The sequence below is a fragment of the Phascolarctos cinereus genome, unplaced genomic scaffold (genome assembly GCF_003287225.1).
Source record: "Phascolarctos cinereus isolate Bilbo 61053 unplaced genomic scaffold, phaCin_HiC Scaffold_4;HRSCAF=312, whole genome shotgun sequence".
In the NCBI taxonomy this organism is placed as follows: domain Eukaryota; kingdom Metazoa; phylum Chordata; class Mammalia; order Diprotodontia; family Phascolarctidae; genus Phascolarctos; species Phascolarctos cinereus.
In genome coordinates, this window is record NW_027555847.1 from 24,007,661 (window position 1) to 24,029,378 (window position 21,718).

The following is a 21,718-nucleotide window of genomic DNA, read 5'->3' on the forward strand; positions in this document are numbered from 1 at the left end:
TGCAATATTAGGGTCCAAATCAGGTGGTCCGAGTCACTGTCCTTGATGGAGAAAACAGTTTTTTTTAAAAACAAATAACAAAACATGCACAATAATTTTGAAGGGAAAGACACTAGTGGTTGGGGAGATTAAGAAAGGCTTCATGTAAAAGATGGTTCTTGAGCTGAGCTTTGAAAAAAGCTAGCAGTATTAAGAGGCAGAGAAAAGGATTGAGGGTATTCCAGGCACAGGAGACAGGCAAGGGTAGAGGAAAAGAAAGATGGAGTCTGCATATGAGGAACAGTAAAAAGTCCCGTTTTTCTAGACCAGAGGGTACATAAAAAAAATAAATAAATAGGTTGGGGCTGGGTTGTTCAAGACTCTCACTTCCTTCAAGACAGGCATCTGAACAAAATAGCCTTTCAAATCCTATTCCATTCAATGATTCTGGGATTCTGGGAGATACCGAATGTTGTGTTTGTCCAATCTCCAGTTTCTAGAAAAAAAAATTAAATATATTTTCTACATAATCACAGCCAATTCTCTCATATTCGATTTGGTTAGTGACTTGGACATCAAAGTCTCCTAGAAACAGAGTACGAATCTTTTAGAATAAAGTAGGTCAAAAGTAAGTAAAGTAACAAGGTTGCTGAACACACTGACTCTCCATATCAATTACTCTTCTCTAGATAACAGCTGCCCTTGCAAAAAGCACACCACCCAGCATAAACTGTTTGTTTTACAAAAGGATGCCGGAGCATATTGATTCTTTTAAATGTTTCAAAAGTCTGTGCTTAGAATCTGGATCAGCATTAAGTCAATTCTCTTAAAAATCCATGTAACTAATGCCAAAGGTCTAGGTTAAATCTACATTACCCCCACAGAAAGAAAATAATTAAAATTTTCAGTGGCGAGTTAAGGTGAAAGTAAACTCTTTAACCAAGGGTGCTACTAAAGTGCCTTCACAGAACTCTGTGGTGATATCCAACTGTCAGAGTGATTGAATACCGGAGTACCAGAGAACCAAAGAGAAACTTTACCAAAACATCAGAGTCACTTCTTTGGCTCTGTCTGCATGCACAGAAGACTTAAGAGATGGGCCCATGGCGATGCAGGTTTAACTCACACGGTAAAGTCGAGATATTCTCATATTCTCACATGTTGTTTATGTGAATCTTTATACCCCCCCAAAAAATAAAATAAAATTGTCTAAATGCATCATAAATTAGAGTTGGATCATGATATGGAAGCAAGGCTTCCTTGGTACCCAAGGAAGATGGAAGAGATCTACAGAGCAAATGCCACAGAAAGATTCTGAGAGTTTGTTTTTACCCACTAAATGCTAGTATTCTGGAGAGGAAAGGGAAGGAGGGCATGAGCATTTATATAATACCTATTATGTGCCAGGCATTGTGCTCAGTTCTTTTGACAAATATTATCCCATTTGATCCTCACAATAACCCTGGGAGATAGGTTACTATTATCATAGTTGAGAAAATTGATACAGAGTTTAAGTGACTTGTCCAAGGTCACACAGGCAGTAAAGAACTGAGGTTGGATTTGAACTCAAGTGTTCCTGCCTCCAGCCTCTATCCATTTCCCCAGATAGCTGCCTCTGGAAAAACATTAACTCTTTCCATCTGATCTTAAATAACTAGCTAAGTCAATGACAGCTGCATAATTAACAGAGAAAAGAGAAAAGATTAGTTTAATGTGTAAGTAGGCAGCTATTTCAAGTCCATGAGGAAAGGGACTGTGAGGATGAGAAAAGACGGTCCTTTCTAGTCTGTGAGATTCCCATTTACTAGCTGCCTATGTGACGCTGGACAAGTTATGGCACTTTTCAGGGTCTCAGTTTCCCATCTCAAAAATGAAGATGTTAGACTAGAAGATCCACTAGAATGGGCAGGTAGGGTGGGGTAGAATGCAAGCTCCCTGAGGGTAATCCATCAATCAACAAGTATTTATTCAGTGCCTACTCTGTGCCAGGCATTGGGGAGGTAAGTACAAAGAATGAAATAATCCCTATTCACAATGAGCTTATATTCTAAAGGAGATTCACATACATAGCATAAACATAATGTGAATAAATACAAATAGATACAAAGTAGTTAAATACAATGCAGTCTGGGAAAGAGGGATCTGCAGTCATGGGGATCAGGAAAGGCTTCATCTTTCAAGGTGCCTACATGCTAAGGAGAAGGAGCTTCTTTCTGAGACCTTGGTAAGGATGGAGTACCTTCCAGGCTGGAGAGACAAGCCAGGGACAAGGTACAGAGATGGAATATGGAGTGTCAGGTGTGAGGAACAGAAAAGGGTAGGCTGGCAGATCACAGAGGCAAGGTAATATTCAATTAAGCCAGGACAGGTTAGGGCCAGGCTGTGGAGGGTTTTAAAAGCTAAGCAAAAGGGTGTATCTTCTATCTGAGAAGCAATAAAAAGTGGTGAGACACAATGAGATCCTTGTTTAGGGAAAATAATGTTGGCAATAGTATGGAGGGCTGACTGAAATGGTGAGAGACATGAGGCAGGAGTACCAGCAGGGGGACGAGGTTATTGCAATGATCTAGATGAGAGGTGATGAGGTTTTGAACTAAGGCGGGATCTGTGTGAATAGGGAGAAGGTGCAGTAATAAGGGAGAGATGCTAAGAATGGAGAATGGGCAAGATTGGGCAGCTGGCTGGGTGTGAGCAGTTAGGGAGAGTCAGGCCAGAGGACGATGCTGAGACACTGGAAGGATAAGAAGGATAAGTAGGAGGTTTTGGAAGGAAGGGAGGTTTAGGCAGAAAGCTAACGAATTCTGTTTTAAGTTTGAGATGACCCAGGAACATCTAGTTTGAAATGGCCAGGAGGCAATTGGTAATGTGGTACTGAAACTCAGTGGAAAGACTGAAATTTTTATGTGCGTTTGTGTGTGTGTGTGTGTGCGCGCGCGCATGTATATGTGTGTACACATGTATATGTATGTGTGTATAATACATACGTGCATATGCACATGAATGTCTTGTATACATGTGTGCACATACATATGTAAACACACATGCCTATATGCACATATGCACTGTACGTGTACATTCTCATACATAGTCTGAACATGCATTGTATGAGTACATGTATGTATATATGCACATGTCTATGTATACGTGTGTGTAAAATAGTTATCTGCATAAAACTGATAGACCCATGGGAGTTAGTTGTCTTTGTATCCTCCATGCTTAGCAAACTCCTGTGACTCCTTTTATAGATAAGAAAACAGCCCAGGTCAAATTACTGATGGCAGTGGAGGGATTAGAATCCAGGTTCCCTGCTCCCCAGTCCAATAACCGTGAGCTTCTCTAAGAAGGATTGAGATGATGTCCAAATATGAAATCCAATATAATCAATTCAGCAGAGTTTTAAAAATGACTGGATCTGCAGTCTTGCTTGAGTCTTATCTCTGGCAGTCATTACTGCTAGTAGCTATGTAAGTTCGGGCAAGTTAATTACCTTCCCTCGACCCTAGTTTCCTCATCAATAAAATGAGACCAGGCCATAGTTTCCTGTGTCTAGAACCAGAAAGCACCTGAGAAGTCGTCTAGTTCAACCCCCTTATTTTAAAGATAGGGGAAATGGCCTGAGGTGAGTTTGCTTAATTTCTGGTCGGTAATGTCAGTTAGGATTTTCCAAGCAGGTCCTAAAATTCCTGGGCCAGTACACCGTTCTTTGCATTCTACACAAAGATCCCTTCCAGCTAAAAATCCCATGATCCCCTAATGAATGAACAGCATACTCGGTATCTTCTTAATAAGCTATTCAGAGGACCCTAAGTTAGTTGCATTTACTCGTTCTGCATTTACTCATTACAAGCTTCCTTTTTGTTTCTGTTTTTGGTATATATGTATATATATGTGTGTGTGTGTGTGTGTGTGTGTGTGTGTGTGTATGAAATATCCATACAGAAACACACACACACACACACACACACACACACATATGCCCTGCTTTATTGTGATTACTCCTTGTCACTTAAATGCACAATGCACTCACTATCACCCACTGGCTAACATGGTGAGTGTCATTCTGACGGGTTTCTCTTCTTCTTTCCTCTCCACTCTGATCTTCTTCTGTGCCATGATTAAACATGCACAATGCCCAGAGTTTTATTGAAAGGGTGAACAAACCTGAATCAGAGATGGCAGCTATTAAATAGTTTGCCAGTGACAGCTCATAAGAGAAAAAGCAAAAGGCCTGGACCTACAGCTACATAATTACTGAATGCAACTGGCAATATTCCTCAGCCAGATTTACAGGAGGGATGCCACAAAGCACTGTGGGATCTGCATTCCAGAACATTCGCCCCAAGGAAAGGCAGTCAGCCTTTGGGCTACAGAGTAGACAAGATGGTGAAGAAGAAGATTTTCTCCAAGAAAGAGTCACCCAAAGTGGAGATAGGAAGAACCAACTTGTGTCAGCCTCTTCTTTTCCTCTCCATATCAATGGCACAGTACCATGCCCTTCTAAGAAACTCTAGCTTCCATCTTGTAGCAATAAGGCCATAGAGTAGCGGCCTTGGCATTGGGAATATGAGTTCAGATCCTGCCCGTCACTTAGCTGTGTGAACATTCTAAGTTAACTGACCTCATTCAGCTTCAATTTTCTCACCTGTAAAATGGGGTTAATAATGCACCTACCTCCCAGGATCATTGTAAAGATCAAGGGAGACAACATGTAGGCACTTTGTGAATCCTAAAGGACAATATAAATGCTAGCTATTATTATTAGATTGTAAACATGGGAATATGTCACACTAGCATCACCTCCACCAAAGGACATTTGCTTTTGGGGGTTTAATTCTGATTGTGGACTGAAAAGGCTCTGAGCCCTGGTTACATGGATTTCAGGCACCAGGCAAAGAGAGTTTGATGAGGAAGCAAGGAAGGATGTTCAAGGTGAAATCTCAGTCACTGGCAGCTGCCTGCTCCACCCATGCAGAATATCATCCAGTTTGGTTGTGAGGAGGAAATCCTATTCAAAAACAAAATTGAATTCAATCTCTTTGCTCCCAAGTATGCTACATGGGGCAGTACAATCATTTACCCAATTACCCCTGTTTATAAAACCACAAATCAATAGCTATAAAGATGGAGTGGACATCAGGAACCATCCAGTCCAATGCCTGCATTTTATAGATGAAGAAACAGAGGAGAAAACTAGACAGACAGATAGCTAAATATAGACATAAAGAGATGGATAGAGATAGTGATAGAGACAGATAGGTAGATAGATAGACAGACAGACAGATAGATAGATATAGACATATAGAAATGGATAGAGACAGTGATGGAAATAGAGAGCTACAAAGATATAGAGACAAACAGATAGTGATAGAGACAGGTAGACAGACAGATAGATAGATATGTAGATAGATAGATAGCTATAGACATAGAAATGGATAGAGATAGTGATGGAAATAGGTAGAGAGAGACATAGATAGAGATAGGTAGATAGAGAGACAGATAGATAATAGACATATAGAAATGGATAGAGATAATGAGATAGATAGATAGATAGATAGATAGATAGATAGATAGATAGATAGATAGATATAGACATATAGAGATGGATAGAGATAGTGGTAGAGATAAATAGATCAATAGAGGTAGATAGAGATAGAGATGGATAGATATATAGAGATAAGCAGATACAGATAGATGGAAAGACATAGATAGAGATGTATAGATAGATGGAGCTAGATACAGAGATAGAGATGGATAGATGGAAAGCTAGATAGATAGATTAGATAGATGTGCTACCATAGAAACTATGGTCAGTCTTAGCTCTGTGACTTACTGCCTATGTGGCCTTGGGTAAGGACATATCATCTGTTGGGGCCTCCATCCCCTAGGTTGGCTTCCAAGGTCCCTTAGAATTCTCCCTCTGGGATACTATGATTAGTATAACATTTGACAAATATGGTTTACTGACCTACAGTGGTATTCAAAATCTGCCTTCTCTGCTTGAATAGTTATCAACAACCTCTTCCCCCAAAGTAGCTTTGGAGCATGCAATGATTGTTAAATGAGTTTTTATCTAATGGGTTGATTCATTCAACAAACATCCATTGAGCTATGCACCAAAATAACCCTGTATTAGGGGGTGAAATCATGTCATGTGCACAGGATTGAAAAGGCCATGTAAAAATAAGGAAGATGAGTGCAAGAAATAAATATTGCCATATAAGTCAGCTTGGGAGATCCACTGTCCCAATCTTTAAATTAAAAAGTCAGCAAAAAGATGAACTGAATCCCAGATGTTAATTGCACAGGCTTACTGGATTAGAACTAGAGATAATTAATTGCTACATTTTAATATGCATTGAACTAAATGGATGATAAGATTTCTGGTTGCAGTTTTGAGGTCCATAAGGGGGAAGATTATTTCTGCATAAGCACAAGAACCCAGGAGGCCAAAGCCATTTAAAATGTCTGTATTTAGGAAACAAGAAAAGCTGGGTTAATAGTAAAGACGGCTCAGCAGAGAGTCTGAGGAATGAATAGAGCATAGGAGCTCAGATCACCCTTTATGGCACCAAACGCAGAATAAACTTTTGCATAAAAATCATGAAGTTTGTATCATTATATTTAGAGGTTGGGAGTAACTCCTAAAATGTCAACAGAAGGGTCAGCAAGACTTAGACAAATTTCATTACTTCCTACATGGAAGAAAAAAAAAAGAGAAGAATTAACATTTGTTTTGTTTTGTTTTTTAAAACTTAGTTTGCATTAACTAGCTAAATTAGTAGCTAAGTGGTGCAGTGGATAGAACGGCCTGCGGTCAGGAAGAGTCATCTTCCTGAGTTCAAATCTGGCCTCAGATATTTCCTATTTTTGCTACCCTGGAAAAGTTATTTAACCCTGTTTGCCTCAGGTTTCCTCATCTGTAAAATGAGCTGGAGAAGGAAATGGCAAACCCCTCCCATATCTTTGTCAAGAAAACCCCAAATGAGGTCACAAAGAGTAGGACACAACTGTAAATGACTTAACAACAACTAGCTAAATAGTGAAGTTAAGATTATCTTTTCAAGTTTACAAAGAATGGCAAATACTTAAGGTAATTTGGCATAGTAGGTAGAGAATGAGCCTTGAAGTCACGAATACTGATGTTGAAATACCTAACAGTCATCTAACCCCTCTGGACCTCATTTTCCTCATTCGTAAAATGAGTATGTTAGACTCAATGGTCCTTAAGGTCCCTTTCAGTTCTATCTACAATCCTGTTATTTCATCCTTCTTCCAGATCCAAGCAAAAAGGATGCCTATGGAAACCTGGATCGTAACATAAAAAGTGGGGGCATCTTTGCCAAGAAATGTCCCCAGGTGGCTTGCAGCAGATTTGTATCACAAAGTCCCAGAGTGGCTAGTCCAAGGTATTTACTCGATCCCACTCCTGGAACCACTTGCAAATAAAGATTCTGGCCCAGAGGCTTTGGGTCACTGTGGTGGGAGGCTGAGAACAGCATACAGAGGGTGTGTCTTTCCAAGGTAATGGAATATAGAAGATGAGCAGGTTCAGTAGTATTCACAGTCAATAAATGGAAAAGCATTTATTAAGCCCTACTATGTATTAAGCCAAGAAACATGATAGGTGCTAGGGATATAAATAGCAGCCCCTGCCCTAGAGGACCTTACATCCTAATGGGAGGAGACAAAGCCCCTAGGGGACTGGTGGGTGGCCAGGGAGGGTCGTTTTGGTCAGGAGAGCCAAAGGGATGGTAAGTGGAGCGGGAAGGCAGCCAGTTGGTCCACTGTCACATCCAAAGGGAGTATTTACTGAATTAGTGTTCTAGAACTAGAGATGGAAAGCAGGGGAGGAGGGTGAGGAGACGAGGGAGGGGAGAGGGAGTCGAGCAGAGCGGATGGCAAGATGTTTGGGGAGGCTCTGGTCTCCTGTGGCCGGATGATCCAGATGCAAATATGTATCAGAGTGGCTAGAGAAGGAGGGTTAGATAGAAACCGCACCCAATCACCCACCAGACAAGACAGTTCAGAGGGCCAGGCTCCCAGGTAGAGTAGATTAACTCCACCTAGGGACAGCCAGTCTGCAGAATGTCTACTCCACGTCGGTAGGAGAGGAATTGAGAAGCAGATGGCAAGATATTGGCAGAGAGCCTGTTTCTGTGGGTAGATGATATTATCTACCTACAAAATGCGTAACATCACAGGTCCCATAGAAAAACTAACTGCCTTGTTGTTGTTCAGTTATTTGGCCCCGTCTGACTCTCTGTGACCCTGTGGACCATACCATCCACAGAGATAACCCAGAGGCTTGCCATTTCCTTCTGCAGTAGATTAAGGCAAACAGAGGTTAAGTGACTTGCCCAGGGTCACCCAGCTAGTGGATGTCTGAGGCCAGATTGGAATGTTCTGTCCATCGAACCACCTACGTGCCTTATAATAAATCAGACGTTGGTCAATATCACTAGAAGACTCTTAATTCTCTGATACAGGACTTTATATTCTGAAAGGAAAATCTTCCAGGAATATTTTTAAGCTGATTTACCATGGAGCTAGTAGTGCCTGACTCGGTCTCTGAGTGCCTCTTTCCCCAGACCTGTTTCACTGCAGTCTAGTCTCTCTGGGTGATAAAGGAGCCTTGGATGTGCCTGCATATTCATATGAGGTGCCATCACAAAGAGACCTAATTTCAGATAATATTGTTATGCTGATGATGCCCAATCTACCTTTTCAATCCCCACTGACCCCAGGGAAGCAGTCTCCCTCTGATTAGGTGTACAGAAGCCTGTAGGGTCTGGAAATATGAAAGCTTCCTAAAGTGGAAACTGAGTGATTGATTGTAGATGGCTCTGGTAACCTTGTCAGTAAGTAGCCTCCCCTCCCCTCCAGTTACTTCCAGCAGAAGTATTTCTGTGGCTCCTTAACAAAGCTCACAAACTTCAAGTTTCCTTTTTTTTCTTCTTCACCTTGCATATCAGCAACCACTTTGAAACTTATAGACTTAGAAGCAGTTGGGGTAGAACAGAGAATTGGGCACGGAGTCAGGAAGACTTGAATTCAAACCCAGCCTCAGACACTAACTTGCTGTGTGAGCCTGGACATGTCACTCAACCTCTGTTTACCTCAGTTTCCTTAACAATAAAATGGGAGTAATAATAGCACCAATCTCTAGGGTTGTTGTGAGGATTAAATAATATTTGTAAAGCACTGAGCATAGTGCCTGGTATGTAGTAGGTGCTTATAAATATGTATTCTCTTCCCCCTTCCCTAGAACATTGTCAGAAGTTAAGTGACTTGGCCAGGGTCACACAACTTGTATATGTCAGAGATAGAATTGCAGCCAGGTTTTCCTAACTTTAAGGTTGGCTCTCTAACCAATTCAGAATGCCGTTTCTCTGTTGGTTTTAGTAGTTGGTCAACAAGTATTCATTAGGCACCTACTGTGTACCAGGTACTGTGCTAAGGACTAGGGATACAAATAAGGCAAAAGACAGCCCCCATTCTCAAGTTCATAGTCTAATGGAGGAGACGACAGGAAAACAACCATGTACAAACAAGTAGATACAGGACAAATTGGAAAAAATCAACAGAGGGGAAGGCACTTCAGCATGGAGGATCATGAAAGGCTTCTTGTAGAAGGTGGGATTTAGCTGTGCCTCGCAGGCACAGTTAAGGAAGGAGACCATTCCTGGCCTGGGGGACAGCCACTGAAAAACACACAGAGGCAGGAGATGGAGTATCCTACATGAGGGACCACAAGCAGGCCAGTGACATAGAAATTCCTTCTGACTATCCATTGTGTAGTCTTTGTTTCTTTTTTATATTCTTATTGTTTTATCTGCATAGAGAGAGCTCCCACAAAGGAATGACTCTTTACCAAAGCAGATCAATACTTGTTCTGTAACATCAAGTCTCAGAAATGTTCCTGGGATCCTGAAAGGTTAAATAATTGACTTAGGAACATGGAGCCAATATGTGACAAATATGGATTTGAACTCAGGTCTTCCTGACCCCAAGGCCAGTCCCCTAACCATTATGCCATACTGTTTCCCAACACAGTTTTAGTAGATATGTAAATTTTTCTATTTGTGATCAGAAGAAAAGCTGGGCTGGTCATGTGGTTGACAAGGAGGATGCCAAGCAGAGTCTGAGTGTGCCATAGAGTCATGAGGAAGTGATGGTGATGTCCAGGGTATTGAGGGCACCCCTCTCTAGTGAGCTTATAAGAGGACACAAGAGTCACCCAGAATGTGCATACATATATGGACTGTGATCTGCCTCACTGCAAGAAACATCCGACTCAAGGAGATCATATATCCATTGGAACCTTGGAGTATAAGTTCTTTCCACTCAGATTTAACTCTCCCATATTTTTGGAACACAGACTTTTTTTAAATACCCTCCCAAATGATACGTCTCTTCTCAGCAACCGACAAGTGGGCATCTAGTCTTTGATTTAAGACAGCTGGTAAGGAAGAGTCCATTATCTCCTAGAGCAACCAAAAGTTTCTCTGGATCTCTCCCTGAAAGTGCCCTCTTAGCAACATAGCCCCTTTGTTGCTAGGTCTTCTTTCTCAGGCCAAGTAGAATAAATCTGACCCTTCTTCTACCTGCTAGCCTTTCAAATTAGCATAAGACATGTCTTCCCTAACCACCTCTTCACCAAACCAAGCATTCCCATTTCTTTCTTTTAAATACACTTTATTAGTATCATTGATGGTTATATCACCTGCATTTCCCAGGCATTTTTATAACAGGATAAATAGGAGAGGAAAGGGGTGGGGTGGGGGATGGGAGTCAACAAAACCAACCAAAAAGTCTGACATTGTCTGCAGTATTCCATACCTATCATCTGACATTGTCTGCAGTATTCCATACCTATCATCTCCTACCCCTCTAACAAAGCAGCTCCTCTTTGAGGCCAAGCTTGGTCATTATAATCCCACCACATTCAGTTTCCATTGTTTTCCTCTCATTTTTCTTTCCAATTACCTTGTAGCCATTATGTATACTGCTTACTTGGTTCTGTTTACTTCATTCCACATCTATCTATATATCCAAACCTTATACTTAAAAAGTCACCAAGTTAGGGGCAGCTAGGTGGCACAGTGGATAGAGCACCAGCCCTGAAGTCAGGAAAACCTGAGTTCAAATCCAGCCTCAGACGAAACACTTGACACTTACTAGCTGTGCGACCCTGGGCAACTCACTTAACCCCAACTGCCTAAAAGCCAAAAAATAAAAAATTAAAAAAGTCACAAAGTTAGTCATTGGAAGGTCAAATTAAAAATCTGTGGGTGTCCCCACTCAGATATCTATGGGGCCTAAAATCCTAGGAAAGTCTCAGGAGGCCCCATCTCTGACCTCCTAAGATTCACAGGCTATAATTAAAGAGGGAAAGAAGGTTGTGAATTTCTTTTCAATTTAGTGCAGTTATTTTTTTTTTCTCATTTCACCTAATGAATGGAGGGACGGGCAATTGCAGTCCCATAGTGGCTGAATGTACCCAGCAATCTTGTTGTGGGAGAGTAAAGGTTGTGCAACACGTGACTGGCTAGTCTTACATGGCTGGTTTGATTATTCTTCCCTGGTGATTTCATTCTTACACTAATCTAAAAAAGACATAAAATTCATGAAGGCCAAGACCCCTCTTTGGGCCTGGGCATCCTCTGGGCTGTTTCCTGGTCTTGAAGCTATGCCTATCCGTTGTGTATATAAGTCAGCATTGCATCTGCTGCAAGATGTCTCAGGAGGTACTTTCTCTTTTTCATTTGCTGGATCAGAGAATGATGAGTGTGGACATGGCACCCAATCCCATAAGGCCACTCCTCCCATCTTTTATCCCAGGTAAACATCTGATCCTAGGGCCTACTTAACAACTACAGATTAAAAAGCTGCCCTGCACAAGGTCCCAGGCTTAGTGTGTGGGCAGATAAAAAAAATGAGACAGAAATTATCCCTGCCCATGAGGATGTGATCATCTAGGTGCTAGAGACAAAACATGGACATACAGAAACTTAAAGAAAAGTAGCATTTTTCTTTGATCTTGTTTTTATAAAAGGTACATATACTGATGCACATGAAATATACATGTATTTCAGTTAACATATATTCACAGGAACTCATAATATATCTACTATATTTGGTGTAATGGATGGGATTAAGGACCTGCCTTGGAATAAGAAAGACCTGCTTAGATCCTTTCTGTATTAGTACGCCTACTGGTTTTGGAACTCTGGTGAAGTCACAAGGCACAGTGGGAAATGAACTGGATTTGGAGGCCCAGAATCACAGAATCGAAGAGTTTCCAGTCTTGTCCATTACCTAAATGTAAAGGATTCCCACCATAACATACGATGAGGGAGTGTACTGCTTCAAGGCTTCCAAAGTGAGTAGGGGCACCCCAACCTCAGGGTGTAGCCCATTTCACTTCTGTTGTTGTTCAATCATTTCAGTTCTGTCCACTTCTTCATGACCCATTTGGGGTTTTCTTGGCAAAGATACTGGAGTGGTTTGCCATTTCCTTCTCCAGCTCATTTTATACATAAGGAAACTGAGGCAAACAAGGTTAAGTGATTTGCCTGGGGTCACACAGCTAATAAGTGTCTGAGGCCAGATTTGAACTCAGGAATATGAGTCTTCCTGACTCCAGACCCAACACTCTATCCACTGTGCCATTTTGGAACAGTTAGGAATTTATGAATTGTTAAGAAGTATGTTCATTTTCCTTGGCATTAAGCCCACACTGCCTTCTTTGCAGCAACTCAGAAAGGCAGGTACTACAAGTATGATGATCTCCATTTTATAGATGAGGAGACCGAGGTTCAAAGTGGTTCAAGTAAGTTGTCTATGGTCACAAAGCTGGGGAGGGTGAGAGTTGAAATTTATCCCAGGCTATTCTGCCTCCAAGCACAGCACTCTATCCGCTGCACAACACTGCCTTACTTCATCCATTCTGATTCTGATTATCAAGTACTAGGGGGGAGCTGAAATACTATCCTAGCTTCCAAGACATAGTAGTGTTTTTTGTTCGTTCTGTCCCTGTCTCTGTCTCTGTCTCTGTCTCTTTCTCTCTCTTTGTCTCTGTCTGTCTCTCTGTCTGTCTGTCTCTCTATCTCTCTCTTTCTCTGTGTGTGTGTGTGTGTGTGTGTTTACCTTGAACAATACAAAGCTCTCCACTAGGCTGGCAGGTTTAGATCTAGAACATGTAATCCAACTCCATCATTTTACAAGTAAGGAAGACCAAGGAGAGAAAGCAACTTCTCTCAAATATCCCAGGTCCCAGAAGGCAGCAGAGCCCATATTTCAATGCAGACCCTTTACCTCTACAGCCAGCCCTCTTTCTCCAGCTCCATGAGTTGGTAGACTCTTAGCCAGCCTACTGAGACACACCTTGTCATGTAGCAGCATAATTGCACAGTTTCATTAAAATAATTCTATTACTAATTTACTAGTTTTCTGTTCATTATCACTTCAGTATGAAGAATATTACTTTTAAAGCCTGCATTAAAACCCACTTAGGCAAGCACAGAAAGAGAAGATAGCGAGGGAGAGTACAAAAAGGAGCTATTAATATTATCAGTTAGAGTTGGGAGCCTATTCATTTAATAAATCTTTGCAGTATTAGCAAGATTGATGAGTAGCAGTGCAAATGAGGAGAACATGAGATAGACGATCATTTGTTATCATTACAGAGATATAAAGTATGATTCAGTGTTTCATAATGGATGTTAAATTTGATTTAACATATGGCTGACTCATTTGCTGAAACTCTCCTTAAAGACATAAGCTCATTCTAAAGTCAAAGCCATTGTCTTAACAACAGCCTCTGAATTATCTTTTGATAAGAAACCTCATCTCCTCAGTAAACACAAGCTTGAGGAGATGATGTGAAAACCCTGCTTCATAGAGGAACAAATGTACCATGGATGGATTCATTAAACAGATTCGAGAAAGCATCTCCTCCAGGGTGCAAAAAGAGAGGACTAACGTATTAAACTAGCAACCCAGATAAATAATCTTATTAGAATCATGGCCCAACTATTGACAAGGAAATTCTCTCGCTGAAGTAACCTTCTAAGAGCTACCTTAGAAAGGTCTACTTTTCCAGCTTCTTACTTGGACCAAGAAAGGAGTTGTCAACTCTTACATTGTCTTCTCCAGGTTAAGTGGTTCTTTGTGCATCTTTGTGCATCTTATCAACTGATGAGTAATTCATCACTGGCCTTGCTTCAGGCACTTGTCCTATGCAGAATACCCAGAAAAGGTTTTCTCTACAACTGTACACCTATGTTCCATTTATCTGAGTCCTGGGTTCTACCAAGAGAGTTTGGTTTTCTTCCAAAGGATTTATGCAGTCACTGATGAGACACACCAGGTCTATACAAAGTGCACAGGCATTTTTGTTTGATGTTTATGGGTCTCCACGCCATTCTGACAGCATAAGGTTTATTTATTGTTCCACCAGATGTCTGTTCTGAAATCATGTCCGTAAATAAAATCCTGGCCCCTGGCCCTGCCCCATCAAAGACTTTAAATTTACCGCTCCACTAAAGGTAGTGGATAGAGATCGAACCCTGGCCTCAGAGTCAATAAGATCTATGTTTGTGTCACACCTTGGATACATACTGGCTGAGCAACCCTGGGCAAGTCAACTTAAACTCTCAGTGTTCCTGACAACCCCCTTGGACTCTAAGTCACAGAGAAGGGACAGACCTATACTTAGTGGAGGGTATGTTCTCACTGGGACTTCCCTCCACCAAAAATCCCAAGTCTTGTCCAAAACCAAACCAAAACAAAATCTTCAGTCAGCTTAATTCTTGGACACATGTTGTGAATGATCTAACCTTCAACTCTACTGAGAAAAGCCTGCCAAGGAACTCCATTATAATCTCTTAGGAAATGATCTGCATGTTTTAAAGTGAGAACTTCATCTTGTTAGATGTAATATGTGCTGTCTGGGTTCATCTGATCTGATCAAAATGCCATCTAATTCACATTTAGTCCCCAGAAAGGCAAGTGTGAGGAGGCACTTTAGGCAAATGAGCTTGATGTGCCATTTTTTCTGTAATAACCCCTTGTGAATGTATCTATCATTCAATGATGACTTTATTTATTGACAACGCGCCTGCTGCACTGTCCTAGCTCAATCTATGAATAAGAGGTCTACAGCAACTAAACCAAGGAACAGAAAATCATAAGAAGATGAGAAAACCCATACTGAGTTGTGCCAATACTCAGTACTAAGAGGACAGAAAGACTTTTCTCTGGGAAAGCCAGCCAATGACAGGCCAAGGTGTTGACTTCAAAAGATGAGCGAAGTACCCAAAATATTCCTAACCCCTTTCCATAATATGGTTTTGGGAAGAATAACCTGTCCTATATTGATACACAGTCCAGAGTCTGACACACAGTAGCAGCTTAATAAATGCTAGCTGCCTGATTGGCTGGCTGACTCTTTGGATGATTCTATTCATGAACTTCTCTAAATCCTTCCTGAAACTTGTCAAAAATATGAATTTTGTTAAATATGATGATACATCATGTGTCTAGGACCTGTGATTTGATTAAGTACTCCACCCTCTGATGTAAACTGAAATCTTTCTAACTCTAAGGAGGATCTTTTCCCCAACTTCAAAAACTTTCAGGGCAAATTCAGGACAAATTGTATGTCCAACGTCCCAGGACTCAGAGGCATTATGGGATAGCAGAAAAAGGTTGGGTGCTACAGCCAGATGACCTTCGTTCATATCCCACCATTGACACTTAATGACTGTGTAACTGTGGGCAAGTCAAACTTTCCCTGAGCCTCAGTTTTCTCAAATGTAAAATGAGGAAGCCTCTGAGGTCCCTTCCAGTTTTAGCTCTAGGGCTTCTCTGGACCTCAGTTTCTTCAACTGTAAAATTAGAGGACAGGATCAGATGACCTCTTTAGATCTCAGATCTTTTGATTTTATGACTGTATATACATATATATAAAACTATATATATAAAACTATATATATAAAACTATATATATAAAACCATATATATATATATACATACATATATATATATACATACATATATATATATATATATATATATATATATATGTATGTATATATATATGTAGTCCATATAAAGAGAGGCTCTTCACCAGGTTGGCCACAAGGTAATGAATGTTTTGCCCAGAGCAAGAAATAAGGTGCATTTATTATGTCAAAGAAAAGGATGATTCTTTTTTTGTTTTTGTTTTTAATCTTATTCATTTAATAGGCATTTATTACATACCTGCAATGTTCCAGGCACCATGAAAAGGATGATTCTTCATAGGGAGAGGAGGCACCCACACAAATGAAATCACAAATCAATCAACAATCCCTTAGTAAGACCTTATTCTGTGTTAGCCAGTGCTCTAGGTGCAGGGGATACACAGTGTAATGGGGAGACAACATGCAAACAACTATGTACCAGCCAGATATTCACATTGTTGGAAGATATAACGCCTTAGAGGGAAGGTACTAGCATTAGGCAGCCTTTTCCCAGAAATAAGCAGACATGATTTATAAAACTAGAACCGTGGAGAATTCTGCTTTTTGTTATCTTTGAACCAAGGATCATAGATGTGGAACTGGAAGAGTCCTCAGTTGCCATCTACTCCAACCCATTTTATAGATGAGACAACCAAAGTCCAGAAAAGGTAGGAGACTTGTCTAACATTACATGGAATAAATGTCAGGGGTAGGATTTAAGCCCAGGTCCTCTGACACCATAAATACTGTGCCATACTGCCTTTCATTTCTAGGCATGCCAGAGAGTGGTAGAGTGCAAAAAATAATCAGAGCAAGAATCAGAAAAATTAAGCCTCAACTCCCAGCTTCATCACTTAGCAGCTGTGTGGCTTTTGATAGACCACTTTTCCACTCTGAGCCTCAGCTTCCTTGCTTAGAAAAATGATCAAGCTGGTCCCTTCTAGCACTAACCTTCTCTAAGTCTAGGATTCCAACATTATTCAGTCATCACACCAAGTAACTGACAACCATTAACACCTGCTGGCAGCAAACCCTGAGGGCTGCGGTGAAATGCTTAACTGGAATATTAAAAGCCTGGTTCAGAATTACCTCAGACCTCCAGGATAATAAATACCTGGCAGATAGAATGACAAAAACCCATTTAGATTTTCAGCTCATGGAAGCTCCCAAGTTAATGCCCTTGTGTGACTTTAGTAACCACGTTGCCAAACAATACTTTCTAAAATCATCTCGTTTCAGTTTGGAGTGTTTTAGCCCTGTTTTTAAAGACTGATGAGCCATCCTTAATCTATCTTCTTACAGAAGTCTTAGCTATCCCCTTAATCTCTCGAGTTGTCTTTCCAAAAGATTTTAGATCTTTTCTGCTGCCATCTTCACGGGCTCTTTAACTACTCTGGACTTCAGGTATTTCCTTATTCATAAAATAACAGGGTTGAAATAAATTACTTCTAAGCTCCCCTCTAGCTCTCTATCTGTATGATACTATACTTGGGGGAAATAGAATCAGAGATTTAGCACTGAAGGGTCTAACCACTTTGTTTTACGGATGAAGAAACTGAGAGAAAGGTTGAGAGAGGATGACACAATTAGTTTCTGAGATAGGAATAGAGGTCAAAGACTCACAATGAAGGCAAATGGCAACTGTCTGAGTGAGGAGGCATGGGAAGTGGACAAGTCAGAGACTGGGGTTAGACACTGGTCAGTGACTTGAAAGTGATGATGTTCCATGAGATGGTCAGGGCTGAGGCAGGATCATACTGACATGTGGCTGAATGCAGGAGAATAAGATTACACACGTGTGTGGTGAGGATATGAGAGAGATTTTAACATGAAGAGCGGATGTGTGTGTGATGGCTAAGTTCTGAGTGTGATGGCTAAGATCTGAGTGTGATGGCTAAGATGTGAGTGTGATGGCTAAGATCTGAGTGTGATGGCTAAGATCTGAGTGTGATGGCTAAGTTCTGAGTGTGATGGCTAAGATCTGAGTGTGATGGCTAAGTTCTGAGTGTGATGGCTAAGATCTGAGTGTGATGGCTAAGATCTGAGTGTGATGGCTAAGATGTGGTAGAAGGAAAACTTGGAGGCAAGTAATAAAGTCTTGGAGAGAGATGGGGGAGTAAGACAGAAAGCGGTAGATGATCACTACAAGAATCAGGAGAGGCTCTGACCACTGCATTGGTCCTGAAGAAGTTAAGATTGTTCAAGAAGAGTGGTAACAGAATATAAGCTCCTTGGGAGCAAGGACTCTTTCTATCCACAATGATACTTTTTAATGATACAATACTCCAGGAATTGCCATAGGACGTAAAGAAAACGCTGACCCCTTTGGGTGGTCCTGAGAATCAGAAGGAAAAAGAGGAGCAGCCTCCAGCAGAGAAGGTAGGGACCATGTGATACCCTGAAGGGTTGTAGTCCCAGAGCCCCAGGGAAGATATGGGCCAGCAGGCCTATTAGAGTAAGAGATGAATCATAGATTCTAAACCTCCTAAATATCAGCTAATAAATAACTCCAGAGAAAGAAGCCTTTTCCTAAGAAGTCCAAGAGCAGAAAAGGACCTCAGATGCCATTCAGTCCAACCCCCTCATTTAACAGTTGAAAAAACTGAAGTATTATAATAGATTAAAATAACATGGTTGTAATGATTTGTCCAAAGTCACATAGCTAGTAATTAGCATAACACTGGTTCTCTGATTCCAATTCCAATGTTTGTCCCATTACACTAGGCTACTTTCTGAGGGCCTCAGGCAGTAATCCTAGAAGGAATTTCAGCAGCTCTTCCCTGCCTGTCCAGAGCATCATGGTGTGGTGGAGAGGGCACTGGACCTGGAATTGGGAAGACCTGTGTTCAAATCCTTCCTCAGACAATACTAACTGTGTGACCCGGCCAAGTCACTTAACTTCTTTGCATCTCATTTTCATGTATAAAAATGGGGGGGTGGGATTTGAACTATAAGACCTTACAGGTACCTTTCAACTTTAAATCTATGATCTACTATTTTCCTTTTCATCTCTCTGGTTCGTGGTTGGCATTTAATAAATGATTGTTGATTTCAATTGGACTTAGGCATCTGCCAGCTCTAACATCCCCCATGCTATTCTGAGACAGGTACAGAATATATGATTACAAGTAAAATATACAAATATCATAGTATAATATATTATAGTTATATATAAACCTATATACATAATTATATTATACATATGCACACATTATGCATATGTGTATATATTTCTATACATATAGATATTCATATATCTATTTCTTATATATGTGCACTTTTATATACATATATATATGCATAGATAATACATGTGTGTGCTGGGGCCAACCCTGAGACATTATTTCTCCACTCCTAGGAGAATCCAACATAGGGCAGGAGATAGAAATAAATGAATTTCATACTGTACCTCTATGCTTGTGACATGGAAGAATGGAAGTGTGGTGGGATTATTTTCTGTTCTTCTCCATCTACCATTTGCTTGAAGCTGTCCCTTTCAGATTTGTATGAAGCCAGTCTCTGGTGCAGAGACCAGTGGGGGGGGGGCAGGGGGGGAGGCAGGGGAAGGATCATCTGGGACTTTAAAAATGGACACAGAGGGCTTCCTCAGGACATCCGGTTACCTGGCCCACAGCTGCACTGACTCTGCTAATTAGTACCCAGAATCTTTGGAGAATCTGCTTTCCATTTTGATCCCTCTGCTGTACATTTCTAGCTCTGATATCCAAATAGCAAATCATGTTATCATGTAATTAAATGATAATCTTCATGACAGGGAAGATGACAGGACTATAAATGGTTCTTGCAAATGATTAAAATAACTTCCCCACAATCCACCCCACACCTGGAAGTGCTCTCAAACTTCTAAAGCCATTAGTTGTCAGCCAACTCTTGGTGTCATCAACATCGTTTCTGCTCAACAGTAGCACGTATTCAACAAACTGCACCCTGGAAACTGTAATCCCCTTGATTCTTATAACTAAGGATGGTCTTAGACCATCTAAGAGACAGTTCTTCTGAGAGATAGTTCAGGCTCAGCAAAAGAGAACTGAGCTCAGATTTTAGCTAAGTGACAGCATGAGGAGAGGCAGCAGACAACTGAATAGTCAGGAAGACTTAGTTTAACTGTTGCTGTGATACACGTTGGCTGTGCAACCTTGGGCAAGTCACTACTCTGTAATACTATAAATTGCAGTGAAGCTGTCATTCTACATGGTTTGAGGTGGTTTTCACATAAGGAGTGCCTTATATAAAAAAATCACAGGGAAGAAAGGGAAATAGAAAGAAAAAGGAAGGGAAGGGGAGGGGAGGGGAAGTTGGTCAGTTAGACTGGAACAAAGTATTTAAAAGTGAGTGATGAGTAATAAGTCTGGAAAGGTAGCCAGACTCTGGAGGGCTTTAAGTAACATGGTGCTATTCCCAAAGGAGAGATAAGAAGACACAATTTCCTTCCTTCTCTGCAGAGGTGGGAGATTGTAGGGGTAGAGCACAGCATATATTGCTAAACTTCGGTGATGCGTTGGTTTTACTTAAATGATTTTTTTCCTATCTTTTTTTTTTCATTTGTTACAATGGCTGACTTGATGTGAAAAGGAGAGGAAAAAGGATATATAGGGTATTTAGGATATATATGTTTATCTACACATATATACATGAAAGTAATATAAAAAACAGAAGATACCAATAAATGAAAAATGGGGGGAAATACCACACTGAGGAGTTTGTATTTTATCCTAGAAGCAATAAAAAGTCATTGAAATGCTTTCAGCAGAGGAGTTTCATAGGATCATGATTAGACATGCTTTGGGAAAATTATTTCAGTAACCATGAAAGGTGGATTGGAGAGAAGAGATACTGCAGGGAGACCAGTTAGAAAGATATTCTAGGGGTCCAGGCGAGAGGTAAGGAGGATCCGAGCCAGGGTGGTGTCTGTGGGAGTGGAGAGAAGGGGATAGATGTGAGAGACCTTGTGAGGACGAAACTGACAAGATCCAGAAACTGATCGGTGTCAGGAAGGGGAGGAGTAAGATTCCAGAGTAATTCCCCATGTCTAGGTTGCCTAAGACTCCCAGAATTCTGCTATGTCACTTGGTCTCAGAGGAGCTCAGTCAGTCAGTCAGTGCTCAATTTAAGGTTTATCAGACTTCCAACCTTTCCTTCCCGGGTCCTTTTGTAACTGAGTTTCTCTTTTCTTACTATATCTCGCATTTCTGCTTGCTAGTCTCTCGGCTTCCATGCACTCAGCACTTTCGCTGGATGAAATCAACGAATGAGTTTTGGTCCTCATTGTGGACTCTTGAGTGCCTAAGTTTCAAAACCTTGAGGAAAAATCAAGACTGTAACTGTTTACACATCTCCTTGCTCAACATATGCTATCCATTGGCTTGGAGAACAATACCTGCTGTATGTTGGGGCACCCTTCTATAACTCTGGTCCAAGTAAGATGCAATGGACAGAGGTCTAGACTTGGGGTCAGGAAGACCTGAGCCTGAGGCTTGTCTCAGTCACTTACTAGCCGTGTTAATCTGGGCAAATCACTTAATGTCTCTCAGACTGTGTCTCAATTTATAAAATGGGCATAAAAATAATGCTTACCTCCCAGGATTGTTGTGGGAACCAAATGAGGTAATATAAAGAGCTTCAAAAACCTTAAAGTGACAGATATAGACATACATACACATACATACATATGTGTGTGTATATATATATGTACACATACACACACATACATA

At 40.9% G+C, this 21,718-nt stretch overlaps 1 protein-coding gene across 1 annotated transcript in view; it reads right to left on the reverse strand.

The window, feature by feature from the left end:
- FHIT (fragile histidine triad diadenosine triphosphatase) overlaps positions 1-21,718 on the reverse strand; it is a 1,648,795-nt gene that overhangs the window by 462,086 nt on the left and 1,164,991 nt on the right.